Source organism: Cherax quadricarinatus, chromosome 89, assembly GCF_038502225.1.
Source record: "Cherax quadricarinatus isolate ZL_2023a chromosome 89, ASM3850222v1, whole genome shotgun sequence".
Classification (NCBI taxonomy): Eukaryota; Metazoa; Arthropoda; class Malacostraca; order Decapoda; family Parastacidae; genus Cherax; species Cherax quadricarinatus.
This window is the reverse complement of record NC_091380.1, coordinates 12,178,462-12,201,144: the sequence shown is the minus strand read 5'-3', so window position 1 is coordinate 12,201,144 and position 22,683 is coordinate 12,178,462.

The window sequence follows — 22,683 nt, the reverse complement described above, 5'->3', positions numbered from 1 at the left end:
CCCCTACTTAAACAAGATGGGTCCTACACAGATGACAGCAAGGAAATGAGTGAGCTACTCAAGTCCCAATATGACTCAGTTTTTAGCAAGCCGCTAACCAGACTGAGAGTCGAAGATCAAAATGAATTTTTTATGAGAGAGCCACAAAATTTGATTAACACAAGCCTATCCGATGTTATCCTGACGCCAAATGACTTCGAACAGGCGATAAATGACATGCCCATGCACTCTGCCCCAGGGCCAGACTCATGGAACTCTGTGTTCATCAAGAACTGCAAGAAGCCCCTATCACGAGCCTTTTCCATCCTATGGAGAGGGAGCATGGACACGGGGGTCGTCCCTCAGTTACTAAAAACAACAGACATAGCCCCACTCCACAAAGGGGGCAGTAAAGCAACAGCAAAGAACTACAGACCAATAGCACTAACATCCCATATCATAAAAATCTTTGAAAGGGTTCTAAGAAGCAAGATCACCACCCATCTAGAAACCCATCAGTTACACAACCCAGGGCAACATGGGTTTAGAACAGGTCGCTCCTGTCTGTCTCAGCTACTGGATCACTACGACAAGGTCCTAAATGCACTAGAAGACAAAAAGAATGCAGATGTAATATATACAGACTTTGCAAAAGCCTTCGACAAGTGTGACCATGGCGTAATAGTGCACAAAATGCGCGCTAAAGGAATAACAGGAAAAGTCGGTCGATGGATCTATAATTTCCTCACTAACAGAACACAGAGAGTAGTCGTCAACAGAGTAAAGTCCGAGGCAGCTACGGTGAAAAGCTCTGTTCCACAAGGCACAGTACTAGCTCCCATCTTGTTCCTCATCCTCATATCCGACATAGACAAGGATGTCAGCCACAGCACCGTGTCTTCCTTTGCAGATGACACCCGAATCTGCATGACAGTGTCTTCCATTGCAGACACTGCAAGGCTCCAGGCGGACATCAACCAAATCTTTCAGTGGGCTGCAGAAAACAATATGAAGTTCAACGATGAGAAATTTCAATTACTCAGATATGGTAAACATGAGGAAATTAAATCTTCATCAGAGTACAAAACAAATTCTGGCCACGAAATAGAGCGAAACACCAACGTCAAAGACCTGGGAGTGATTATGTCGGAGGATCTCCCCTTCAAGGACCATAACATTGTATGAATCGCATCTGCTAGAAAAATGACAGGATGGATAATGAGAACCTTCAAAACTAGGGAGGCCAAGCCCATGATGACACTCTTCAGGTCACTTGTTCTATCTAGGCTGGAATATTGCTGCACTCTAACAGCACCTTTCAAGGCAGGTGAAATTGCCGACCTAGAAAATGTACAGAGAACTTTCACGGCGCGCATAACGGAGATAAAACACCTCAATTACTGGGAGCGCTTGAGGTTCCTAAACCTGTATTCCCTGGAACGCAGGAGGGAGAGATACATGATTATATACACCTGGAAAATCCTAGAGGGACTAGTACCGAACTTGCACACGAAAATCACTCACTACGAAAGCAAAAGACTTGGCAGACGATGCACCATCCCCCCAATGAAAAGCAGGGGTGTCACTAGCACGTTAAGAGACCATACAATAAGTGTCAGGGGCCCGAGACTGTTCAACTGCCTCCCAGCACACATAAGGGGGATTACCAACAGACCCCTGGCAGCCTTCAAGCTGGCACTGGACAAGCACCTAAAGTCAGTTCCTGATCAGCCGGGCTGTGGCTCGTACGTTGGTTTGCGTGCAGCCAGCAGCAACAGCCTGGTTGATCAGGCGCTGATCCACCAGGAGGCCTGGTCACAGACCGGGCCGCGGGGGCGTTGACCCCCGAAACTCTCTCCAGGTAAACTCCAGGTATAACTGTGTCTAGCATTAGGAATAATGTTAGGAGAGAAGTAAATAATGAAGATGATTGTTATAGGAATGCAGTTAGAAGCCTGAGTAGATCTATAACCCACTATGATAACATGAACGTAGATAAGTATGTTTATGGAGCAACTTGCAATGTGAACAGACTGACTGATGTTGTAGTGGCCAGGCTTAGGCTTGGTTACAAGTACTTCTGGCAGTTTGGGAGACACACAGATGATGATCAAACTAAATGTAAATTATGTGATCAGGCATATGGTCACTCTCTTGAACACTATGTGCTTAATTGTCCACTTATTGAGGAATACAGAGACAGACAGTATAATAACCTATGTGACATGTCAAGATATCTTATTAATGAAAATAAGATACCAGATATACTAAGCAAATTTCCTAAATTTGCTTGTAACAGATAAGTGAACTATAGATATGTAGATATAAATCCATATGTATTCCTGTTAACCCTTTGGGGCCTAGTTCCTAGGCCTTTTGTGTATCCACATGCTCTCGCGCTACCGTCCACAGGATGGATATGGGGTGCACAATAAACTTGCCACTTCGGTGGCAAAATCTAAAAAATCTAATTGCGTTCACTGATTGCTGACAAACTTATAGAAGAAGAGATGGCACATCAGCTCCTCCCTCTACGGGAGCTAGGGCAAAAACTACTATGTTCTCGCTGGAGGAAGATGATACACCTACGGAGCAAAATGGTCAATTTAGTGCAGCTGGGTTGTCTCAAGGTGAATCAGCGTCGTTGGCAATTGAGCTGGCAAAAATCAATCTTGAGCAAACTAGGGAACAGAGAGCATTCGCAAGGGAAGAATTTGATAGGGAAAGAGAAAGGAGGCAGTTTTCGAATTGTGTAAATAATTTTAGTTTACAGAAAGCAGTACAGTTTGTTCCCCGCTTCAATGAGGCCGAACCAGAAATTTTTTTCGAAAGCTTCGAAAATCAGGCTCGAGCCTTGAGGTGGCCGGAAAAGCATTGGGCATCGTTGGTTCATATAGCATTGTTTGGTAAGGCACAGGAATTTACGTCAGCATTAATTGACGCTGAATTTTCTGATTATCAAGTAGTGAAGACCAGTGTTGGGAGCATATACATGTATCCCAGCCAAATGTAAAAAACTTTTCAAACTAAGCAGGCGGCAGCTTGGTCAATCCCTCGTGGATTTTGTGAGACAGCAAACCAAAGCTTTTACCAGCTGGTATAAAGCAAGTGGTGTCTCTACCTTTGAGGAGCTGATACAGTTTATTCTGATTGATAATCTGCTGGAGTCTGTGGGACCAGAGGTTCGAGTCTTTCTGCAGGATCGTGACTTAACCACTGCATTGGAGGCAGCCAGGTTGGCTGATACCTTGGAAACTAACCGCTCTTTGTCCGAGCGGTCCCGTCTCTTGCCAACAGCCTGGCATGAGCAGAGATCGTCAACCTTGGAGAATGAAGTGCCAGCCGGAGACGGAGAGAGAACGTCTACGTCAGCCAACTAAGTCGCCTGGTGAGCCATGCTTCTCAACTTGTGGTCCACCTGCTGAGAGACAAACTACTCAACATGGTGCATCTCGACAACAGTATCCTGGGAGACACCAGCCAGAGCGACACCAGTTGCAACGTCCACAGGGAGTAAAGGGCAAGCCTGTCTTCTGCTTCCTCTGTAACAAAGTAGGTCATATCCGTCCCAACTGCCCCCATAAACCCCAACCCATTGGGAAAATCTCTAATATCCCTAGTAACATGTCCCCGAGAGAAGAAAAAGGTATGGCCCCTTATTATTGCAAGAGTCTTATTTCCCTTCAGGAAAACTCAGAAACAACTGAGTATTACCCCTTTCAAAGAACACTTCCTTGAATTCCTCTGTTTTATTGGAAGCATTTGGAGGAGCTATATATTCTGTTCCTTTGCATAAAATTTATGTACAGTGCAAATATCACACTGGGTACTTGACTGTAGGTGTCTCAAAAGGATTCCCCATGAAAGATGCCATGTTATTACTAGGTAATAACATTACTACTGTTAGTTCGTGTCCTGAACCTATAATGATTAATTCTTCTCCAGTGTTGGCCATAACTTGGGCAACATCCCAAGGGTTGTCTGGAGAGAAAGTTGACCTATCCTTGGACGACTCCGATCTCGGAATAGCCACGTTGTTTTATGAGGCACACCGGCCGGAGCCTCATAAATCAAGAACAGACCCTGATCAAACCTTCCTATTCCCAGGTTGCAGGATTGCCAGATCCCTCTGTTTCCATGCCCGAGGGACTGTCCTTCCGTGAGGAACAACGAAAGGACCCTTCTTTAAAATTCGCTTTTCAGGCAGCCATGGGTAAATCCTCTATGGGTCATCCGGTCAAGTATGAAGTTAAAAACGATTATTTGATCTGCACTGAGACTGGTAAGGAGATAGAGGGCCAGCAATTGTATGACAGGTTAGTGGTTGCAACCAAGTTTAGACCTCAAATATTAAATATAGCTCATAATACTTCATTAGGAGGTCACTTAGGAATTACTAAAACCTTGTATAGAATCACAAAAGAATTTTATTGGCCAAAATTAAAGAAAGATGTGAAGAATCATATTAGGTGTTGCCGAGAATGTCAGCAAGTGGGGAAACCTGGACATTCCATTAAACCTGCACCTCTCCAACCTATACCTACTGATGGAGAACCTTTTGCAGATTTAATTATAGATTGTGTAGGTCCACTACCTAGGTCAAAGTCTGGAAATCAATGTTTATTTAAGATTATGGATAAAGTAACCAGATATCCTGAAGCAATTCCCATGCGCAGTATTAATACTAAAGCTATTCTCAAAGCTTTAACAAAATTCATTTCTTGTTTTGGCATTCCTAAAACTATTCAAAGTGATCAAGGTACTAACTTTACTGCCAAAGCATTTAGGGAAGTATTAACTAGGTTAGGGATAATCTAGAACTTATCCACTGCCTATCATCCTCAGTCCCAAGGCGCCTTGGAAAGATTCCATCAGACGTTAAAAACCATGATGAGAACTTTTTGCATGCACTTTCCTACAGACTGGGATGAATCACTACCTTTGTTGCTGTTCTCAGTATGAGAGACGGTGCAAGAGTCTACAGGGTATAGTCCGTTTGAGCTGATCTTTGGGCACAATGTACGAGGTCCTCTTTGGGTGCTAAAAGAAGGATGGATGGGAGAAGACGTTAGCTCAACACTCTACAACCCGTCTTCAAGGTTGCAGGTGGCACGTCAGTTAGCCAAGGCTAACCTAAAGACAGCTCAAAGTAAGATGAAACAGAGGTATTACAGAACTGCACAATTCCGCTCCTTCCATCCAGGAGACAAGGTGTTGGTGCAGGAACCTATACCTGGCCACACCTTGAAAGCTAGATTTACGGGACCTATGCAGATTGTAAGTAGATTATCTGATGTAAATTGTGGTAGCTCCCATTGATAAGACCTCAAAAACTAAAACTTACCACATTAATCAATTAAAATATTTCCATACACCAGATAAAGTCCCAGTAATGACCGTCCTCTACCTCTGAACCGTCCACAGGATGGATATGGGGTGCACAATAAACTAGCCACTTCGGTGGCAAAATCTAAATCTATCTACCTCTGAGGACAACTCTGATTCTTTGCACTTTATCTCTGAAATTAATGTTAAACTTTCTAATTCTGTCCTCCTCAAGGATCCTAGCCCTTTAATGGAGGGACTATCTGAAACGCAAGCAACAAATTTAATGGAGCTTCTACAGTCGTATCCTAATATTTTTTCGGATGTGCCGAAAAAATGTATGTTAGGTTATCATGATGTAGATGTGGGGAAACTCTAAACTAATTAAACTCTCCCCCTACAGAGCTAATCCTGAAAAGCAAAGGCTACTTCAGCAGGAAGTAGTTTTTGTTAAAGCATGGTTTAATGGAGGAGTCATCTAGTCCATGGGCTTCACCGTGCATCCTTGTGAAGAAGGCTGATGGAGGGTTTCGTATATGTACAGACTACCGTAAGGTGAATGAGGTCACAATTACAGATGCTTACCCTCTTCCTCGTCTGGATGACGTAATTGACTTTGTGGGTAAGGCTACTTTTGTGTCCAAGTTAGATCTCCTTAAAGGCTACTATAAGGTACCTTTGACGGATAAGGCGAAGGAAATCTCTGCCTTCGTAATTCCAGGTCATTATCAATACAGTTACCCCCTTCGGAATGAAAATTCCCCCTCTTCATTCCAGAAACTTATCCATCAGGCTATTAAAGGACTTGAAGGCACGGCAGCGTACCTAGATGATATTGTTGTGGTGTCTGATACTTGGGATCAACACCTACTCAGACTTAAGGCTCTTTTTGAGACCTTTAAGAGTTCCCATTTAACAGTTAATTTATCTAAATCTTCCTTTGGCCAGGCCACTGTCACTTTTCTAGGCCATGAAGTAGGTAGTGGTAAAGTTGCACCTAAACTTGCTAAAGTTCTTGCTATTAAAGATTATCCAGTTCCTCATGATAGGAAATCTCTTCGTTTCCTAGGCATGACAGGATTTTACAGAAGATTCTGTAAGAATTTCTCAAATATTGTAGCCCCTCTTACCTCTCTTACCAGTCATAAAGTTCCCTTTAATTGGACCTCAGACTGTAACACTGCTTTTAATAAAGCAAAAAGATTATTGTGTACTGCACCCATTCTTTTGTCTCCAGACTTCTCCAAACCTTTTTCATTACAGGTTGATGCTTGTGAGTCTGGGGTTGGGGCAGTACTATTACAAATCGGGAACAAGGAGTTGCAGCCTGTAGCCTTCTTGTCAGCTAAGTTCCAGCCGCATCAGAGGGCTTACTCTACCATTGAAAAAGAAGCCCTCGAGCTGGTACTGGCTTTGGAGCATTTCGATGTTTGTGGGCCAGACATCGCAGGTGGTCACCGTCTACAGTGATCACAATCCTTTAGTATATCTCCAAGCGATGAAGAACCACAACACAAGGCTTATGTGCTGGACGCTAAGGCTGCAGCCCTATAATATTTCCATTAAATATATTGCCGATATGGAAAATTTTCTAGGGTGCTTACCTGTATGTACCTCAACATTATATACATACCAGTAATCTCATTGGGAGACAACCATATTGTTTACCGTAGTCACCCCGTGTAGACATGTGAGAAAACTTAACCACCCCTGGTCGCGGCAAGTGGTTCCTTCGACCTCACAATCTTATCCATATCTATCCGAGACCAGTATGGATTGGATAGCACCCACAAGTACGGTGCTACTAATTAATTGTGGACTGTATAGATTATATTAGTTTAGCTGAATGAAGGGGGGGGGTAGGATACACCTGGATACATCCATCAAGGAAAAACATTTGTACACAATCCCACCACTTACCAGATGTTCTCTGGTGGTCACTTGATGTAGCTGGATCACTCATAACCTATCCAATTACAACATAACCTAACTGGGCAGCATCAGTCTGTTATAACTAGAAGGGTTACTTAACTGTGGGTGATTGATACTCCTTATTTCCTCCATTCACCATCTCATTTTGATGTCCTGCTACACAGACACGGTTCTCATTCCAGCAGGACGAGGTATCCGTCGGTTTGTCCCGGTTTAGAAGTCGTGATTCCATGAAACTTCATTATCCTCGGTACGAATCACACATTCACTCGGAGCAGGGTGATCTATTTCACATCCCGCATTCTCTTAACTCAATGTTATTATCACTGATTACATTACCATTCACAAGACGATTTAACCTCTCATAATTATTATACACATTAGAGATCTCTCCATTAAGATCTGAGACCGATGAGTGATGATTAAACCAAGGGTAATTTTCCCCAGGACACAGTCCATAGTGACGCGCCAGTCACCCGGTCCTACCCTTATTCACTCATTTTTCCACTTTATTACGGTGGTCCCGTAAATCACGTTCCCTCATTCTCCACCAGGAACAGTTACGACACTTCCTATTATGAAATGAGGCCTATATTAATCCTTAGGCCGCCGTGAATGCCAATTTCGTGGTTCCATGCTTTCCCAGCCTCCCCACCACATTCAAAACACTCCCGCCTCCCCCATGGCCCGAGTCCACCAATACCCCCGCACATCCGCGCATGCGCAAAGGGAACTCTTGGTTCTACCCTATTGTCAAATACATTTTTAACTCATATTGACACATTAAACACCTATTAGGCGCTATAGTTTCGGAAAATTAAAAATTTTCCACACTGCGGCCGGGCTGAGGTCGTTGCTAGACGACTTACATAATGTGGAGTACAATTTTCCCATCTTCACTGGCCACCTGGCTTGGGAACTCCAACATTGGTATTTACATAATCACCCATTAATTCCTTCCACCTGTTAACTCCTCAGGTAGGGCTCCACCCAAAGCACACTCAAGCCTCCATGCTTCTGGTATTAACAATTTCCCTCTTATTGTAAGGTATGACACTAAGTCTATGCTCTCGGGGCTAATTTGTTGGGCATACTGGAATTATGAGACTTTACAATAACAAGTCTCTCTCAGTATCCCAAGTCAGCCCCAGCACATTACTGCATATAGGCACCAACTCCATGGCCATCCATATATATGGAACCCTCGAAATGGACTAATTAGTGTTCCATTCTCTCAGGGGCATAAGCCTATGCTCCCTGGATTAATTTATTGGGCATAATGGAATTATGAGACTTTAACAATAACAAGTCTCTCTCAGTATCCCAAGTCAGTCCCAGCACCTTACTGCATTATTTCGTTAACCCCTTCACATATCCTCATTAGTTCCTCTTCAGTTGACGTCACACCCGGAAATTGTCCACATAAGATTATTTACCCAATTACTTCGCTCAGCGGACCACCTGTGCACTTAAGGTGTGCATTTATCGTCGCCTGAAGTAAGAACAATTTATTATTTAACTGTTTATTAATTATATCATTATAAGCAGTCAACAATTTTGGTGTCTTGCTCAGTTCGCAGAGCTGGGCCCTTTAACTGTCCATATGCCATCCTATAATTAGTAGGTAATTCTGGACGGTCGAGCTTCCACGGAAGTCGCATCCAGTAATGTCCAGATTCACATTTAACATCCTTCAGGTATTGTTCCTGAGTAAAGGAATCATTTGGACTTAACTCATTTATATTAATCCCTATGCTGTCCAGCTCCCACAAATTAGACTGGTTCAACATCATTCTCGATAGAAGAATACTTGTACTGGGTTGACCTTTTATGAGCAAGACACCGTGACGTATTCACTACTTCTAGTCATTATTACTAGGCGGTAGTCTGCCATGGCCCGTACCAGTGTTGAGGAGAGTGACGCCGCATGCTTTTGGATTTATGCCCTTTATCCTGAATTATTACATCCAGTACCGGCAAGGCTACCTCAGCTAGGCCATCATTATTGCCATTAGCTGCAACCTTTACATCAGTCACTGTAGTGTCAGGGTTATTAACATTATCATTATTGTCACCATTATTATAAGAATCACATACAACCCTGCACATTACTGTATGGTGCCTTCCCTTGTTGCATTGATAGCAACTGTTCAATTTGGCATGACAATCCTTTACATTATGATTGTCTAGACATCTGATAAATCTGTCAAGTTCTTTCATTCTTTCCACTTTAATATCCCATGAATTACAGGCATTACAATTTTTAGTGAAATGAGTACCCTGGCAGAAGAGGCAGTCTCTCTTTTCCTTGCCTGACCTCTTATTAACTGGGTTACACTTACTGAGGTACTTATTCCTCTTACCTTGATGTGAGGAACCACTATTACTGATTCCTGACTTGATATGTGCCTATTTAACTCTTAACTATTATTATTACCACTGGGATTATTTTTCCCTTTTGAGACTTGACAGATACTTCAGAGTCATTATGTGTTATATCCTTAGAACTGTTTGGCTGACTGGTCTGCAATTGAACAATTAATTCCTGCCGACCTAGTCTGATTTCCTCCAGACCGTACTATGGAGGTTTTGGCAAACCCACCCTTTGCATTAATAGGTTGATCAACTGCCTGGCTTACACCCTTTAATTTATTCAAAGCCTTACATTTACAAGACAGTTTTTCTTCCAATTCGTAATGTTGATTAATTAAAACATTCATTTCCATTCCATCTGCACAATTCTCTAGCAAATCTCTTTCACAGTCTTTAAACCACAATTTGTACCAATCAAATCTACTCTCTAAAGCATCTAAATATAACTTTAATTCATTAGGGTTCACGGTTCTTTGATTCACTAAATCAAATGCCTTCGTCTCATGGCTTTTAATAGTCTGTAATGATGCTTTCATTACTCTAAAATTCACGGACTTGTCAGCCACATTAACTCCATTAGATCCAGTCATGGTTAGAGAATTATTAATCACTGATTATACAACTTAAGTAGGCGCCTTATAAGAGTAATTCTTGCACTTTACTCTTGTATAAATCCTAGCCACACATGTGCTAGCAATTAATTGGGTTAATTATCATCCATCACACGATCGATTAAACTTGTGCACCCTACACCCACTTCCTTCAATCAGTCACTTAATTATTAAGTAATTAATTCAATTAATTTTTTCACTGATTGCATCCGGTTCAGGAAGGACCAACGGGCAGATATGGAAAATTTTCTAGGGTGCTTACCTGTATGTACCTCAACATTATATACATACCAGTAATCACATTGGGAGACAACCATATTGTTTACCGTAGTCACCCCGTGTAGACATGTGAGAAAACTTAACCACCCCTGGTCGCGGCAAGTGGTTCCTTCGACCTCACAATCTTATCCATATCTATCCGAGACTAGTATGGATTGGATAGCACCCACAAGTACGGTGCTACTAATTAATTGTGGACTGTATAGATTATATTAGTTTAGCTGAATGAAGGGGGGGGTAGGATACACCTGGATACATCCATCAAGGAAAAACATTTGTACATAATCCCACCACTTACCAGATGTTCTCTGGTGGTCACTTGATGTAGCTGGATCACTCATAACCTATCCAATTACAACATAACCTAACTGGCCAGCATCAGTCTGTTATAACTAGAAGGGTTACTTAACTGTGGGTGATTGATACTCCTTATTTCCTCCATTCACCATCTCATTTCGATGTCCTGCTACACAGACACGGTTCTCATTCCAGCAGGACGAGGTATCCGTCGGTTTGTCCCGGTTTAGAAGTCGTGATTCCATAAAACTTCATTATCCTCGGTACGAATCACACATTCACTCGGAGCAGGGCGATCTATTTCACATCCCGCATTCTCTTAACTCAATGTTATTATCACTGATTACATTACCATTCACAAGACGATTTAACCTCTCATAATTATTATACACATTAGAGATCTCTCCATTAAGATCTGAGACCGATGAGTGATGATTAAACCAAGGGTAATTTTCCCCAGGACACAGTCCATAGTGATGCGCCAGTCACCCGGTCCTACCCTTATTCACTCATTTTTCCACTTTATTACGGTGGTCCCGTAAATCACGTTCCCTCACTCTCCACCAGGAACAGTTACGACACTTCCTATTATGAAATGAGGCCTATATTAATCCTTAGGCTGCCGTGAATGCCAATTTCGTGGTTCCATGCTTTCCCAGCCTCCCCACCACATTCAAAACACTCCCGCCTCCCCCATGGCCCGAGTCCACCAATACTCCCGCACATCCGCGCATGCGCAAAGGGAACTCTTGGTTCTACCCTATTGTCAAATACATTTTTAACTCATATTGACACATTAAACACCTATTAGGCGCTATAGTTTCGGAAAATTTAAAATTTTCCACAGCCGACAAAGAAAATATGTTGGCAGACTCTTTATCTAAAGTCTAATATTTTTATTTATTTAGGTTAGGATGTTATATTTGTGGTAACCCCTTTTCATGCTCTTTTTTTTTTATCCCCTGGTGTGGGTTTTTTTTTTAGTGAGGGGATGCGGGCTACCGTCCGCCTGTATCTTGGACCTATGCTAGCCTGACTGACTGCTGTCTCACTCTGAGTTTAGGGTTTGGCTTTTTGTCACGAGAAAAGCTGAGCTCTATTTTAGAGTTGGATGGGGGAGAGGAAAGGCGGTCCCATTATTTTGCGCCATGGCGGCACGGTTACCACTGGGAAGTGGCAGCCTAATCCTGAGCCTTCTCGGGGTGGGGGTGTGGCATGCAAAGAGTACGTAACCTTTATTCGGCGCATGTACACACCCTCATTTACAGGCTATCTCCCCCAACCAGCGAACCAGGTTGCTGAGAGTTGATGATGGGGCCCTGTCGTTCAACTAGTGACCAGGTTCCAGCCAATAAGAAGATGGTTTTGGCAATCGCAGAGGTTATGTGGGTACCACTCTCCTGTCTGCCCTTGTCATTCCCATTCTAGAGCTGGTTGAAGCACAGTCTGCTATCTTGTGGCTTCTATTTCTGCCTTGCTTACCGTGGACTGTACTTATCACTGTACATAGCGTACATATTGCTGTTCTAAATTGGTGAAGGATAATATAAGTAAACTTTTTCTGCTGTTTATTTTGCTCCCTTTACACTCAGGATAACAGGCCATTTGGATTCCTGGGTTGTAATAGTTATACTGGGTTGTCCTGGGTTATGATGGGTTATACTGGGTTATCCTGGGTTAGTTATCCTCTCACATGTCAATGATCCAACAATATCTGCTGGTGTCATACATCTGACACTTTAATAGTTTAGTTTCCCTTGAAAGATCCAGAAAATTAACAAAACTGAAACATTATATTAAATATATATTATTTGTTATTTTAACAATATTGTACATTTTTCAGCATTCGATATTAATAGTAGATTTTTGCTTTTTAAAATTTTAGAAAGCCTCTTCTCTTTCTTTATAATATTAAAAAAGTTTATATAAAATCTTTAAACCCTGAATTTTTAGAAATATAATTATTTTATTAATAAACCACGAGTGTTTTGATTAATAATCACTTTTTATCGAGTACAATTTTTTGGACTAATAAGTTCCTGAAACCCAGTTATCACTTATTTCACAATAAACATAACTATTACATAATGTACAGATAACACTCAGTACCAGGGTCTAAGTATTAAGTATATAAACATCCATTGAAAGTCTTACAGGTGTAGTTTACATATTACTATGACAAAGGTTCAATTTAATAGAAACATTGCTTGCCTAGCAGCCGGCGAGGTAGAGGCTCGCTGTGTTATTGCTGTTCTTACTGCTGAACAGCGATTTAGTGCCGATGAAGGTAGCAATGATACAGCCGTGGACTAGTTTGGCTTTAATTGGATAGGAGTGAGTACACAACGGGCAGTGTGAGGGAGTGACCGCAAGCCAGTCCGTGGAGGGGGAGCACTTGTGTCCATCAAGTCGGTCGGCCTAGGAGTGAGAGCGGATGGGCTCAGCCTCCCACTGAACTGAGTGAGCCTACAGAGGGCAGCACCTAAATGCCGCGAAATATGAACTGGTCAGAGCAGACGGCTAGGCTGTGTGTTCTGACAGTACAGGCTGTCTACATTTGCTCGGCCACGCACCTCGCATCGTCCCGACGCGACAATACTGGTGGGCCCACAGGTATGAAGGAATTACTTACACTAGCTACCCCAGAGAGGGACTGGCTTTCGCTCACTAGTAAATCAAAAAAGGGACATAAAAATTCAACAGGCAAAAAAAAAAATCTCCCATCCAGGGGAAGAGAAAACTGGTTTGCCCGCGCTGTTGCAGGTCCTGTAACTTTCAGTTATGCTCTAGTAACACTACACGCCTCGTAGCATTTGTATACTGCTATGGGGCTTCAATGTTGTAGGAAAAATTATCAGAATGGACTTGGGAAGAACAGGAAAGACCGGGGTTACTCTGTGGAGGTATAAGATATGAGAAGAACGTGACTAACTCAGCGTGAGCCACAGCTGTGCGTGGTTTTACACTGGCAAGCGTGTCTTGGCGCGCTGACTGACTGCGGCTTCAGCACACGGAGAACAAAACATTTACTGCACTACTCGAACGTGCTAAAAACAAGCTTAAGAGAAACTATGAACTGGGATGAGTAAGTTTTGCTGTAACAAATCACTGGGGAAAACAAAACTGGTGATGAACTGGGAATGTAACAGCAAGGGAAAGAAAAAAAAATTTTAACTGGGCAACACAAAAAAAAAACTGCACTGGCTGGAGATACGTAGATGCTGAGTAGTTGTAGACACAATGAGTCACGAGCTGCTGTAGACGGCGTGGGGGCTGAACTGAGCTGGCTTAGGGGCTAAGCCAACTGGGTTCCCACGTGGTTAAGCCAGGTAGAACTTCTTGGAGGAAACTGGGAAGAACACAACACACATGGACGACGAGATGGACGGCGTTGTGTAGCAGAGAAGGCTGTAGAGGAGGCTGGTACGTTTACACGCTGCCTAGGGTATCAACCAACCCCAGAGCTGCCTTGTGGTCACACGTGGAGCCACACGAAGCCAACACACTAAACGACCTCACCTCTACTTCTTGTAGCTGAGAAGGGCGTAGGGACGCTGTAGGGGGCAGGAGAATGGTGCTGGAGAGTGTTGAAGGGCTGTAGAGAGGGTGATGAGGTGAACACGTGACTGCTAAGGCTGGAGATGACGCCGTGACGCCTATGTCCAGATTTTGTGGGAAAAATCTAGGACGAAGATCTATCTCAGGTCCCGTCAAGACGCTGGGAGTAACAGATAACTCTTTAGGCCAGCAGGTGCGTTGGATGACGATGGATGATGTTGACTGGCGTCGACCGATGGTGTTGACCCCTCCACCCTGAAGAGAATCACAATGCCGTTGACTCTGCTGTCACCACTGTTACCACTGTTATTGCTGTTCTTACTGCTGAACAGCGGTTTAGTGCCGATGAAGGTAGCGTAGGTAGCAATGATGCAGCCGTGGACTAGTTTGGCTTTAATTGGATAGGAGTGAGTACACAACGGGCAGTGTGAGGGAGTGACCGCAAGCCAGTCTGTGGAGGGGGAGCACTTGTGTCTATCAAGTCGGTCGGCCTAGGAGTGAGAGCGGATGGGCTCAGACCTCCCACTGACCTGAGTGAGCCTACAGAAGGCAGCACCTAAATACCACGAAATATGAACTGGTCAGAGCTAGGCTGTGTTCTGACAGTACAGGCTGTCTACAGCTGCACCTCTCTGCCGGTGAGGTAGAGGCTCGCTGCACCTCTCTGCCGGTGAGGTACAGGCTCGCTGCACCTCTCTGCTGGTGAGGTAGAGGCTTGCTGCACCTCTCTGCTGGTGAGGTAGAGGCTCACTGCACCTCTCTGCCAGTGAGGTAGAGGCTCGCTGCACCTCTCTGCCAGTGAGGTAGAGGCTCACTGCACCTCTCTGCCCGGTGAAAGTGCTAGCCAGGCTGACACAATGGTGCTTGCTGGCTGCCCACCCCCAGGAGTTTTTTTTTATTTTATTTAAAAACAGCACAGCAGTACATAATTCTAAAGTGGAAATTATTTAATTTCCGAAGCTATAGTGCCTGATAAGTGTTTAATGTGCTGATTTGGGTCAAAATGTATTTGAAAATGGAATAGAACCAACAGTTCCCTCTGCGCCTGCGCAGATGTGTGGGGAAGAGGTCGAGACAGGGCATGGAGTAGCGGGAGTGTTTTGAATGTAGTGAGGAGGCTGTGAAAACATGCGACCAGGGAACTGGCGTTCACGGCGGCCTAAGGATTAATATAGGCCTCACTTTATAATAGGAAGTGTCGTAACTGTTCCTGGTGAAGAATGAGGGAACGTGATTTACGAGACCACCGTAACAGTGGTAAAATTAGTGAATAATGGTGGGACCAGGGGGGGGACTCGTGCACCGCCATGGAGTGCGTTCAGGGGAAAATACCCGTGATTTAATCCTCACTCATCGGTCTCAGATCTTAATGGAGTGACTTCTAATGTGTATAATAATTATGAGACATTAAATCGTCTTGTGAATGGTAATGTAATCAGTGATAATAATAAGTTAAGAGAATGTGGGAAGTGAAATAAGTCGCCCTGCTCCGAGTGAACACGTTAGACCTCGTCTTCCCGTCCCTAGGATAGTGAAGTTTTTATGGAGTCACGACTTCTAAACCGGGACAAACCAACGGATACCTCATCCTGTTGGAATAAGAACCGTGTCGGTGTAGCAGGACATCGAAATGAGATGGTGAATGGAGGAAATAAGGAGCATCAGTCACCTACAGTTAAGTAACCCTTCTAGTTAAAGCAGACTGATACTGGCCAGTTAGGTATTTTGTAATTGGATAGGTTATGGGTGATCCAGCTACATCAAGTGACCACCAGAGAATATCTGGTAAGTGGTGGTATTAGATTAGATTTTGCTACCGAAGTGGCTAGTTTGTTGTGCACCCCATATCTATCCTGTGGACAGTAGCGCAAGAGCATATGGATAAACCATACCCCCGGCCGGGGTTGAACCCGCGGTCATAGAGTTTGTTTGCAATCGTGTCATTACGATTTCTTGAGGCATATGGATACACAAAAGGCCCAGGAACTAGGCCACAAAGGGTTAACAGGAATACATATGGATTTATATCTACATATCTATAGTTCACTTATCTGTTACAAGCAAATTTAGGAAATTTGCTTAGTATATCTGGTATCTTATTTTCATTAATTAGATATCTTGACATGTCACATAGGTTATTATACTGTCTCTCTGTATTCCTCAATAAGTGGACAATTAAGCACAGTGTTCAAGAGTGACCATATGCCTGATCACATAATTTACATATAGTTTGATCATCATCTGTGTCTCCCAAACTGCCAGAAGTACTTGTAACCAAGCCTAAGCCTGGCCACTACAACATCAGTCAGTCTGTTCACATTGCACTTTGCTCCATAAACATATTTAGGACATGAATAAGTATTATCCAAAAGGTTCTTCATGATTTTAGTAAGATAACAACACTAAACTCCTTATAACATCTAACATGCCACATACAAACTTACCAAAACGTAACACACATTCCACAAGACTATACTTTCGCTGTGCCTTCTAGCACGTGCCTAACTAATATTACTTACAAATATATATACAAAAATTTTAATCTAGAGAACTAATCCTTATCCATACATGTTCACATAATAGGTAATTACTTTAAATCTGATGCAGGAACACGTAACAAAAATGGCAAAAATAACTCAGTTCTTCAAGGAACATAGTGAAAGGAATATTCTCTCAAGAGAAGTAAAAATTCAATTGCAAGACCAGTACAAGCGGAACATATTATGCTACCAAAGAAAATATACATGTTATATAATTTATATATTTAAACTGCCATTTACACCTTCCCCATCAAGGGAACTAAGCTAAACTAATCTTTCACAACCTCATCTAGTCTCACACGAGTACCTCCAATCACACCCAACCACCCATCACTGCACACCCAAGGAGGTGAGCCCGTTAAATACCCCTAAACCCCCCCCCCCCCTTTTACCAACCTACTCACCCCGGCAGTTAAAACCCCTTATAACGCCAATAAATTCCCTCTTGTTAGGCCTCTATACCCTCAGAAAAAACCTCATCCCACCTTTTCCCAAAAATGTCTCTATTGCGACACAAGATTCGATAAAATATCGCCGCCAAAGTCCTTCTCAGCACAATACTTGCTCCCATCTTGTTCCTCATCCTCATATCCGACATAGACAAGGATGTCAGCCACAGCACCGTGTCTCCCTTTGCAGATGACACCCGAATCTGCAAGACAGTGTCTTCAATAGCAGACACTGCAAGGCTCCAGGTGGACATCAAACAAATGATCGACACCATGCCCAGCCCTTCTAGGGTAGGGTAGGTGCCTGAGCCCGAGCCTTTAACTCATAAGACTGTCATTCCCATTTGCCCCCTTGGGGCAGGGATGGCAGACCAGAGAGGCCTAGCTTGTGGCTAGGCCTGGGGACAGTTGGTCCCAAAGATGAGGAGGTACTTGTGCCTCCTCCCATGGGAGACTTAGGTCTCAGACACTCCCTAAAGAGGGAGCCAAGGCCGGGCCACCACTTGGACAAGGCCCGGGCCGGGAGAATACCGGCTAATCTTTAATAATAATAATAATAATAATAATCAAACAAATCTTTCAGTGGGCTGCAGAAAACAATATGAAGTTTAACGATGAGAAATTTCAATAACTCAGATATGGCAAACACAAGGAAATTAAATCTTCATCAGAGTACAAATCAAATTCTGGCCACAAAATAGAGCGAAACGCCAACGTCAAAGACCTGGGAGTGATTATGTCGGAGGATCTCACCTTCAAGGACCATAACATTGTATCAATCACAGCTGCTAGAAAAATGACAGGATGGATAATGAGAACCTTCAAAACTAGGGATGCCAAGCCCATGATGACACTTCAGGTCACTTGTTCTATCTCTGCTGGAATATTGCTGCACACTAACAGCACCTTACAAGGCAGGTGAAATTGCTGACCTAGAAAATGTACAGAGAGCCTTCACGGCACGCATAACGGAGATAAAACACCTCAATTACTGGGAGCACTTGAGGTTCCTAAACTTGTATTCCCTGGAACGCAGGAGGGAGAGATACATGATTATATACACCTGGAAAATCCTAGAGGGACTAGTACCGAACTTGCACACGAAAATCACTCACTACGAAAGCAAAAGACTTGGCAGACGATGCAACATCCCCCCAATGAAAAGCAGGGGTGTCACTAGCACGTTAAGAGACCATACAATAAGTGTCAGGGGCCCGAGACTGTTCAACTGCCTCCCAGCACACATAAGGGGGATTACCAACAGACCCCTGGCAGTCTTCAAGCTGGCACTGGACAAGCACCTAAAGTCGGTTCCTGACCAGCCGGGCTGTGGCTCATACGTTGGTTTGCGTGCAGCCAGCAGCAACAGCCTGGTTGATCAGGCTCTGATACACCAGGAGGCCTGGCCACAGACCGGGCCGCGGGGGCGTTGTCCCCCGGAACTCTCTCCAGGTAAACTCCAGGTAATAACATGTACCATTTAATGTCATTTTTATATGCATCCCAACTACCCCGCCTCACCCTCCCAACTACCCCGCCTCACCCTCCCAACTACCCCGCCTCACCCTCCCAACTACCCCGCCTCACCCTCCCAACTACCCAGCCTCACCCTCCCAACTACCCCGCCTCACCCTCCCAACTACCCAGCCTCACCCTCCCAACTACCCAGCCTCACCCTCCCAACTACCCAGCCTCACCCTTCCAACTACCCTGCCTCACCCTCCCAACTACCCAGCCTCACCCTCCCAACTACCCCGCCTTACCCTCCCAACTACCCCGCCTCACCCTCCCAACTACCCCGCATCACCCTCCCAACTACCCCGCCTCACCCTCCCAACTACCCAGCCTCACCCTCCCAACTACCCAGCCTCACCCTCCCAACTACCCCGCCTCACCCTCCCAACTCCCTCGCCTCACCCTCCCAACTACCCAGCCTCACCCTCCCAACTCCCCCGCCTCACCCTCCCAACTCCCCCGCCTCACCCACCCAACACCCCCGCCTCACCCTCCCAATTCCCCGGCCTAACCCTCCCAACTTCCCACCTCAACCTCCCAACTCCCCTGCCTCACCCTCCCATCTCACCCGCCTCACCCTCCCAACTCCCCCGCCTCACCCTCCCAACTCCCTCGCCTCACCCTCCCAACTCCCCGGCCTCACCCTCCCAACTCCCCCGCCTCACCCTCCTAACTCTCCCGCCTCACCCTCCCAACTCCCCCGCCTCACCCTCCCAACTTCCCCACCTCACCCTCCCAACTTCCCCGCCTCACCCTTCCAACTCCCCCACCTCACCCTCCCAACTCCCCCGCCTCACCCTCCCAACTCCCCCGCTTCACCCTCCCAAATCCCCCGCCTCACCCTCCCAACTTCCCCGCCTCACCCTCCCAACTCCCCCGCCTCACCCTCCCAACTCCCCCGCCTCACCCACCCAACTCCCCCGCCTCACCCTCCCAACTCCCCCGCCTCACCCTCCCAACTCCCGCGCCTCACCTTCCCAACTCCCAGCGCCACCACAACTGTAGAGGGCACTTTTCCCCTCCCAGCCCACGCCAGCGATGGCACTGCAGGGACAGCGCCGTGGAGTTCGACCGCAAGACAGATGTCAGGTGTGCCACAGGCAGTGTGCACTCAGTTCCTCAAGCTTCAACAACCGTGCACATGGTGGGTGCTCGGGCACCCGGAGGGCTCCAGGTGGAAACAACAAACAGCCCCATCCCAGCAGACATAGGTGACAGCTGCCGCACCTTCACCTTCACAGATTTTGTTTTTTTTAGAGATTTTGCCACCGAAGTGGCTAGTTTATTGTGCACCCCACATCCATCCTGTGGACGGTAGCGCGAGAGCATATGGATACACAAAAGGCCTAGGAACTAGGCCCCAAAAGGGTTAACAGGTGTACATATGGTTTTTGTTTATCTACATATCTATAGTTCACTTATCTGTTACAAGCAAATTTAGGAAATTTGCTTAGTATATCTGGTATCTTATTTTCATTAATTAGATATCTTGACATGTCACATAGGTTATTATACTGTATCTCTGTATTCCTCAATAAGTGGACAATTAAGCACATAGTGTTCAAGAGAGTGACCATATGCCTGATCACATAGTTTACATTTAGTTTGATCATCATCTGTGTGTCTCCCAAACTGCCAGAAGTACTTGTAACCAAGCCTAAGCCTGGCCACTACAACATCAGTCAGTACTTGTAACCAAGCCTAAGCCTGGGCACTACAACATCAGTCAGTACTTGTAACCAAGCCTAAGCCTGGCCACTACAACATCAGTCAGTCTGTTCACATTGCAAGTTGCTCCATAAACATACTTATCTACGTTCATGTTATCATAGTTGGTTATAGATCTACTCAGGCTTCTAACTGCATTCCTATAACAATCATTTTCATTATTTACTTCTCTCCTAATATTATTCCTAATGCAGGGATCTTCAGTCAACTTGGCGTCCACCAGGACGTTGACACGTCCCCAAGGAGGCTCTCCATCGGGCTGCTAGCAGAGTCTGTAGGACTGTATACCATGCACATGTACTTGTAGTAAATAAAGATTATCTTGGACCTCTTGGGGAGGGTCGATGGTGCTCCAGCAAGGAGAAGTTCGTGGCGCATCCTGATGCTTTTTGCAATGGCCGTCTGGCTGTCCAGCCGAGGAGGGACAGGCACCTAGCAACGTCTGTTCGCAATGGGTGAATTCCCTACAGTGTTTGTTAACTGATCATTACTCTGAAAATTGCTCATGATTGTAACCATGTGTTCACAATTCATTACCTTCGAAACTTGTCATGATTGTGACCAGCTCTACCTGGAGTTCATTACCTTTGTCAGTTATCATAATTGTAACTAGATCTAGTTCATTACCTTTGTAATTAGTCATGAGTGTGACCAGCTCTACCTGGAGCTCATTACAATTGTACTAGGTCACGATTGTGACCAGATCTAGTTCATTACCTTTGTAACTTGCTCAGCATTCAAAACTTTGGAGTCCAGTCTCTGGACCAGTTATGTACCTCTGTAATCTTTTGACTACCGCCCACAGGATGGGTATGGTGTGACTACCGCCCACAGGATGGGTATATGGTGCATAATAAACATATTGTCCTCATCGCTCTCGGGCCGTGTGGACCTCCTGCACAAACGCTCTTTAGTTCCCTGACTACAGTGGTGTGAGGTGGTGCTTGTCGCGCCTCTGCCGTCAGACCAGGAGAACTACCATTAGTCAACATGGCGTTCAGTCATTGACACAGGATCAACACTGTTGGCACTGAACTTCTCAGTGGGGCAATAACGCCAGTTTTAGCCCAAGTATTACTATCTAAAATCATCAGAGACATGTATGGCATTCAGGATGGAGAGTTGTACGGGGTAGCATTGAACGGAGTACGTAGATTTTTTGTGAAACTGCTCTCAGCAACGGTTTATGAATCGTTGGTCAACCGTTTTCAGGACCTAAGTCTTGATGCAACACCAGCTGTTCGTGTGAGGATGATCGATGTATCCAGACATTATACATGGACCAAATTGCGTAATGTCACCTTTGAGGCTGATGAGACAGACAGAAAAGTTTTTGAAGAATACGGAACTGTTCCTTTGGCCCAGCATGGTACGTGGGTGATGGGTGCCTACGCAGGTCTGCCGGAGGGAACTTTTAACCTAAAAATGACATTGCGACACCCCATATCGTCTTACATGTACCTAAAGGAATTGAGGACACAGGTCATGGTGTCGTACGCCGGGCAAAGACGTACATTCCGACTATGTGGGGAATATGATCACATAGCGGCGGTGTGTGGGAAGCAGCAACGAGCTCCTGGCCCAGAGGCGGAGGCATCCACTTCTACACTGGAGGAAGGTGATGCTCAACGACGTGAAGGAGGGCGTGGTCGTCTATGGAGCGAGATAGTGGATGAGGCACATAAGGCTGGGGGAGAGGGTGAGGCCCTTGACCAGTTACCTGGCCCAGTGACACTTCCAGAGGATCGAGATGAGCAAAAAGTACAGGAGGAAGTGTTGGAAAATGAGAAGGAATTAGCTGAGGTTCTGAAGTCCTTGTCACTGCCTGAGGAGGTGGCTGCACCTGGAAAGGTGGTAGAAGACGAGTTGATGGCTGTGGTGCATCAACAACAGGAGAACTATTCTGACGATGGGAGTGACAGTGTGACTGAGGTGTCACCAAGATCATTGCAACAGTGTACAGTTGAGGTTGAAGTACATTGTGAGGCATCCCCAGACCAAGGTATGGAGGATGCGATTGTCACAAGAAACAGGGCCGCTGCGTCGGATTCAGATGATGTTCTAATGCCAGCGCAGTGGCCTGGGAAGCAAATATGG